Source organism: Carassius carassius, chromosome 22, assembly GCF_963082965.1.
Source record: "Carassius carassius chromosome 22, fCarCar2.1, whole genome shotgun sequence".
Lineage (NCBI taxonomy): Eukaryota > Metazoa > Chordata > Actinopteri > Cypriniformes > Cyprinidae > Carassius > Carassius carassius.
Genome location: NC_081776.1, coordinates 2,619,656 through 2,627,275, shown reverse-complemented (window position 1 = coordinate 2,627,275; position 7,620 = coordinate 2,619,656). Strand labels below are relative to the sequence as shown.

The following is a 7,620-nucleotide window of genomic DNA, read 5'->3' as shown; positions in this document are numbered from 1 at the left end:
TGACTTACAAAGCCTCTTTGCACAAAAAATCCAAGACAACAATCAAAATAACAATTGCTCCTAATTACAAAATAGCCACTTGAACTTATTTTGCCCCTTCTTAGCACTGACAGTCTGTTTCTTGGTCTAATCAGCAGAGTGTTTCTTAAATATGTTAAAGTACAACAAAATATGGATGTGTCTTCTGATTTGGACCACATTAAACATTTTAAACAATAATGTAGCCAGTCTGTTCTTTCGTCTTAGGTAATATCTTGACGTCAGCAGGCTTTATGACAAGTTAATGTAATAATTTACAGAAAGTCCTCAGCTATGTTGATTGTGAAGCTTTGGGTATAAGGTTTGATGTGGTGAAAATATTAGCTGCTGTCAACACTTCTGAGTTTTTCCAGTCCCTGCTTGAATTTAGTCACTCCCAAACATGGTTGAGCAGTGAGGTAAACAGACAGAAACCTGAAAAACCAGTTAGATGAGAGACACAGAGAGAGAGAGACAGTCAGTGGGTAAAAACTGAATATGCCAAAAGAAAGGAATGAAAACACATATTCAGGTATGTCTTTGTTTTGTTCAACCAATTTATAAAACATTCTTTTCCCATTCTTTTCTAAAACATTTTTTTTAATCTTTTTTTTTTTTAATTGACACAATTAATTGTAGTTAATTCTGTCATCTTTACAACTTGACTTTTATATGTCTGATCAGGGACTCATATTCTGTAATCAAGCAATTCTACTCCCCCTCGAATCACTTTCATTTACAATACCATATTAAATGTGGTATAAATAAACCATCCAATTTACAGTTTAAATAAAAAAAAGAACCAAAGAAACTCCAAAATAATCTAATACACAGCCAGTGAGATCATGTTTTCATTGAAAGTGAGGGCTTCAGCCTGCTTGCGATTATCATTTGCTGTAAACACATCTATTGACATTGACACAGAGGATGATAAGAACTCCTTATCAGAAATCATATAAGTGTTGCATGTGTCCATATTTCTCTTAACCTTTCACACGTATCTTCTCACTTCTGTAATTCAGGTCTCCCGTGCAACTTTCCACTGTTTTTGTCTCTTCAAGCTGTCACCTTTGCATGTTTCCTTGTGCTATTTGAGAACTGATTGTGGGTGAGCATAATATTTGCTGTTTGGTGTTATGCTGACAACCGATAGTTTTGGCCAGACAAAAGCTGAATGTGTTCATCTGAATCACTGCAGTATTAGATTATGCAGGAAGTATGCTTATGAAGCCCAGCTGTTAGCTACCGTCCAGCACACATCCAGTATTCATGCCACAGTGGCAATTATGTGATGTGAGCAGCAGTGCATGTTTTTATAATCTGAAACAGACATGTCAACAGACCTCTGGGGTCAAGAACATGTGCATTTCTGCTGATGAGACTTAAATCATTGTTTTTACTCCAGATGTGGAAGTCTTTGGAAGGCTTTAGTTAATTATAATTATGACATAAAAAGGCATAATTAAATGTAAAATAAAAATGTATGCATTTAGCAGACACTTTTATCCAAAGCGACTTACAGTGCATTCAGGCATTTTTTTTAACCTTATAATGTTTTACCTAATTATGAGATAAAGTGAGAGAGAAGGCACAATTCTAAACATAAAAGCCACATAATTTCGACTTTGTCAAAAAAATTTGACATTAAACTGAAAAATGATGTAATTAATTCAAAATTATGACATAAGAAGTTGAATTCACGAGAAGTTGGAATTATGAGAAAAAAATTCATTATTATGACAAATAAAAAAAATGACAAGAAAATCTGTTTATCCCATCCCTTCCAGACTCATTAACTATAACTTTAAAAGAGGAGTATATTGTTTTGATATTGAGCTCAAAATCACACATCAGTCCTGAAATGAGCATTCAGACAGTATCAATACTTAGATGTTCAGATTCAACTGGTCCCGTAGGGTAAAAAAGGTCAGTAATCCTACAGCAGAGTAGCTTGTTTTTTTCCTGCATGGCTACTGGAAGCAGCGCAGCAGTGGATCTTTGAGGGAATCGACTGGAGTTATTTAATGTGTGTTGTGTTGCTTGGGTTGGAGCTGTGATTCTACTGTAACTCATAAAAAAAGATCACAAAGTAAGAGAACTGAGGAACAGGACATAATAAAAACATCATAAAAACAGGAGACACTGTGCTTTTCCAGAAGGTGAAGACCCAGATGATGTAAGGCTGTGTTACTAGACTGTCATGACAAGAGGAGAACATGCATGTGAGTCAAAGAGCAGCTGTGTGTTTGCTTGAAAACACTGGCCTCAGGACACGCACGCACGCACGCATGCTCCGGGTGTGTGCTCACAGTGTGTGTGTGTGTTCACTGCTCTGTGTGTGTGTGCATTTCGGATGGGTTAAATGCAGAGCACAAATTCTGAGTATGGGTCACCATACTTGGCTGAATGTCACTTCACTTTCACACACACAAACAGCTGGTTTGTAAGCATGAACACAGGCCAAGAGGAAATAATGCATCAACAAAAATCACTGCATGCCCACACAACATAACTAATTAATTATATAACAGAGAAAAATAGTGCGAAAGATACAGACCAGTGACATGAAAAGAAGAACATAGAAAGAAACAAGTGAGAAATATGGAATTGCATTTCAGTCCCCACAAGAAAAAAAATTATGCTTTGGTAAATAATTATTATGGCATAAAAAGTCATAACTATGACATAGAAATCATAATTATGAGATAAAAGTCAAAATTGTTTATTAAGAGATAAAAAGTCATTATGACATGAAAGTAAAGATTGTGACATAAGTCAACTTTTTTAATATTATAATTATGATTTCTTTGTCAAATAGACATAAAAAGCTAATTTACATAAAAAGTCAAAACTATGAGATAAAAATTTTTCAGTCATAATTATGAGATAAAAATGCATAATTGCAAACTAAAAAGCCAAAAAATTACATTGTCATAATTATGAGATAAAAAGTCAAAATTACAAGATAAAAGTTAATTATAAGTCATCATTTTAATAATTATGACAGCAAAATGATCACATAAAAAGTCATTTTCTTTTACTGCCATAAATATGGCTTTCTTAAGTCAAACCATTTAATTACTACATCTTAATTATGAGACAAAAGGACATAATTATGACATAATTGAAAATAAAAAGTTTAAATTATGACATAATTATGAGATAAAGGTCTAATTTGTGACAAGTCAAAAATTAGGTCATAATAATGACTTTATCTCATAATTTGACAGTATGTCATAAACAATATTTTGTGTCAGTTTCATTCAGACCTGGCCAAACATCATCACTAAACCAGACCTCCCAGTAAGGATGTCTAGCATCCTATTTCAGATGCTCATGCAAAGCTGGGTGCTGTGCACATGATTTTAACACTGCCAGTGATGTCACTTCCTAAAACTCAGCAGTGTGGTGGTTATATTTGGCAGCTAAACCGTATCCTGTAATCCCGTAAGGCTGTAATTCTCGTCATGTCCCCTGGGAGGCAGTGGACTGACACCAGCTACATCATATTAAACACCAGCAGGTTTGTAATAAACGCTTATACAAATGTTTGATGTTGAGGTGTATAATGGAGCAACTTGTGTGCTCAGTTGTAATATTTAGGGTTGGTGTTTTGAAATGAGCAATAGAAAACACATCTAGAAAGTCACATTTAACCTGTTTTGTTAGTCAGTGTTTTCCATACAGTTTTTACACTTTCATTTATTACTTATAATATTATATTTCAATAAGTATTTTATCAAAGAGAGAAGTTTTGTTAAACTATGCATCTCTTTGTTTTTGAAATGTATTAAATCATTTGCACACTATATGCTGTATATCAGGGATCCTTAACACTGAAAACACAAGCCTTGGAGAGCTCAGCTGATGTCAGATCAGTATGACATCACTGCAGATGTTTAAGAAGAGCATATGGGTCAAGTCTGAGGTTACAGTCCCATTATTGTGAACGCATGAGAGGGGATTTGGTTTCAGGATGTAAAATCACACTATTATTTGTCCTCACCTCTGAGCTGCTCTTCAGATGCAGCTCAACAGCATTGATGAGAGCTTGACGCTGGGGTCCGCAGGAGCCGTGCAGCGGGGGGCCAGTGCTGATTACAGAGACAAGGCAATGAAACTTAATCAGACCACTATTACACTACACTCAGAAAGTACATTTAGATAGTTTGTGGTGCTTGTTAAGATATGAAGTTTGAATACATCACACGGTTTCCCCCAGATTTTCCTCCTCTAGAAAAGCTGGCACTATTTTGTTTGATGTTTTGAGCAGATTTTAGAACACAATTTTGAAGTAGCTTTTATTTTTACATTTTCAGTTTTTCTTATAATTGTTTTTTCAAATGCGAGTAATTTCTGCCATTTTCCATTAATATTATTATTATTTTAATATTTATATTCAGCTTTAATTTATTTTCTATTTCAGTTTTGGTGTTACTTATTTTAGTACTTTTACGTCAACTTATTTTATTTCAGCTAGTTGCAAAGACAAAAGGCAAAGTGTAAGTCAGTAAATCTAATAATATGCCTGGTGTTTTCACATTTATATTGGTCATGAACTGTATCCAGCCTTCCAGATCAGAACCGCACAAGCAACTACATAGTAATGTACTAACAACCTCTCAGAACTCTATAGCAATTGCATAGAAATGCCCTGGCATCCACTTGCTATTACATATGCATGCTTTTATGAAATCTGATTTACTTCTTCTTCCTATTTCTAAACCAGACTTCCTATGTGTGTTTTTCTGTGCATCTCAACAGCACTATCAACTGCTGTCAACAACAGCAATATCAACATTGCACTGTATTTTATGCATTGCACTGTAGTAGTATGTGCAACCTGAAATGATTGGACTGTATTTTATCTAAAATCATTTGTTATTTATTTATTTTTTTTAAGTTTTTACATTCCTTGTATTAATTTTTTTAATGATTATTTTACTTTCTTTTATGTAAAGCACTTTGAATTGCCATTGTGTATGAAATGTGCTATATACTGTATATAAACTTGCCTTGCCTTGCCTAGGGATGAAGTCAGCTAAAATTGGCTATCAGGTAAAATGGGCTAAATAAGGTTGTAGCATTATAGCTTTTTACATTTTACAGCCAATAACAAAATCAGATCTTGCATTGGTGCTTTAACACTTGTTGACATGTAACAATAATTTTGATTGGTCTGAGTTTTTAAGGGCGGAGTGTTACATGAAGCTTGTCAGAGATTTTTTAAGGTAACTGACCTGACAGATAGATATGTATCCATACAAAATCCTAAGAGGCTTTTTAAAAATGTAGATTGCAGACAGTATGGCAGTAAGACAAGCAAAGAAAGGAAGATGAGAGAATAAGGGGTGTCATTGATGAATACCAGGAGACAGTTGAGAGAGGGCAGACAGTTAATGTTAGGTTTTTAGCAAGGGCTTGGAACATTCTAAAGACCATTTTTGACCATTATATATGTATTATATATTTAGACACATGTTAGATCTCATGAATTGCTTATTTGATAGTATTGCATGTCATTTACCAAATTGTGGCCCATCAGTGTCACCACCACAAACCTGCAGCAATTTCCTGAGCTTGCAGGGCACTGTCTGAGAACTCTGACCACTACCTCCATCTCAGCGCTGCCTGCTTCAGCATTCAGAAGAGCACAAATGTGCAACATGACTATGGCCTAATATACAGTATATGAGTATAATTTCTGAAGAACTATTTTCCATTTTAGGTGTTGATTGGCTGGTTACTACATTGCTTAATCAGTAACATGAACACATCACACTTTTTCTTATCAGCTTTGTGGTGAGACAGATTCTGAGTCCCTGTCAGACCAGAAGGCTGCAGCTGTACAGAGGCTACAGCTCTGCATGTGACGCTTTGAATATCATTTGACTATTTAAATCTAAAGTGTAAATATTATGTCTGGGGGTTGAGGCTGAGAACTGCTCATTTGCTGCATTTGGCACCTCTGAGAAACACACTTACTGAAAGACTGCATTCTGTACACTGATTACAAACTAGAAATAGTTTCTAAACAGATTACTAATGATTCACAAGGGAAGAAAATGATCCATGTGCACTGCTCAGTGATGAATTGCATGTTAAAACTCGGGTTTACACTAAAACCCTGTTAAACACTTAAGCAGATTAGAGCTGATGCTTTATCCTTTACTTACGGCAAGAAAAGGTCCTTAGACCAACAGCAGCCATGCAATCTTTGTTTAAGGAACAATGTCACATGTTAAAATTAGTTCAACATGAGCAATCTTCTATACAAATGTACAGTTAACAGGGAAAGTTTAGGCAAAGTTAGGAACAAACATTATTCCAGGAACGTTAATAGAAAGTTAATTCAAAGTTATCTAGTCTTAAATAACTTTTATTTTTTAATGTTTGCATAAAAATGTTACTTATACATTATTCATTGCATAACTGAACATTGTAGTTGGACTTTTGTCTGTTTTTTTTTTTAACTACTGGTTTTAGAAAGTTCTGAAATAAGGTTTTCATAACTTTAAAAAATGTTTTAATGTTTAACGTCTATTTAAAAAAAAACATCTAATATTTTTTTTATGTTTCAGATTGTTCAGAGAACTTTCAAGGTTAATTTTCTTATAATATTTGCAAAATGTTAAATTGAATGTTTCATTGACATTCGTATAACCGAGAAAAAAAAAATGTTTAACAACTGTAAGGGTTGAATGTTCAGAAATTATGTTTTCATAACTTTAAAAAAACATCTAACTTCTATTAAAAAACTTTAATTAAAACAGCTAACATTAAAAAAAAAAAAATTAATAGCCTACTTGTTTCAGAATATTCAGAGAACATTCCAAGTTAATTTCTTATAACGTTTGCAATTTCATATTCAATATGGTATAGGAATTATATACAAATGGTTAAACAATGTTTTTTTTAAAACATTAAAAAAAACGACAGATATAACACTGATAATTACTTCTATAGTCTGTTGAAGAGACAAGAATCATATGGGATGTGTACTTAAACCAGACGGTGGCTGCTTTGTTTCTCGACGTCGGATATAAAAAATATGCAAGTCCCTTCAGTAACAGCCACATCTCTCGTGCCCTGACCAGAGTATCGAGAGCACAGTCACCACGACAACACTGAAATACACCCCAAAAAACCCCAGACATCACGTTGATCTGTTTAATTTGATCAGTGTAATGAGTGCATAGTCTGAACTGAGACAAAGATGTGCTACAAGTTTAAAATGCAATACATTTAAGAAGTGCATCAAATGATTTCTATCATTCTAGACTCAGACTAACATCCATAAAACGATCTAGCTGTAGCATTAAGGACATAGACAAACAGGAAAAATGATCAAATTCATCACCAACTCATTCCTCCAACTATACAAAATGTTCTTCCTCAAAGTCAGAGGGAGGAAACAGTACATTTGAGCAGCTGCCGAGAGTCTTTACATCAACAAGTGAGTACATGCATGAAGGAAAAATATTTCAGTGACTTTTATGAATTATAGAAAGCTGTCTAGCCCTCTCACAGGACAAAATCTTGTTTTTTTTTTTTTTTTTTTTAGTTACTAAAATCTGAATTTTGAGGCTGACGTTAAAGGAA

The 7,620-nt window shown here is 34.1% G+C and overlaps 1 long non-coding RNA gene across 1 annotated transcript; it reads right to left on the bottom strand.

Moving 5' to 3' along the window:
- Positions 1-4,082: 4,082 nt before the first annotated feature.
- Positions 4,083-6,238, bottom strand: LOC132098315 (uncharacterized). Its single transcript, XR_009422867.1, has 3 exons — positions 6,195-6,238; positions 5,546-5,628; positions 4,083-4,112 (listed from the first exon to the last, which is right to left on the bottom strand). It is a non-coding gene; the product is annotated as an uncharacterized LOC132098315 (long non-coding RNA).
- Between the last annotated feature and the right edge of the window lie 1,382 nt (positions 6,239-7,620).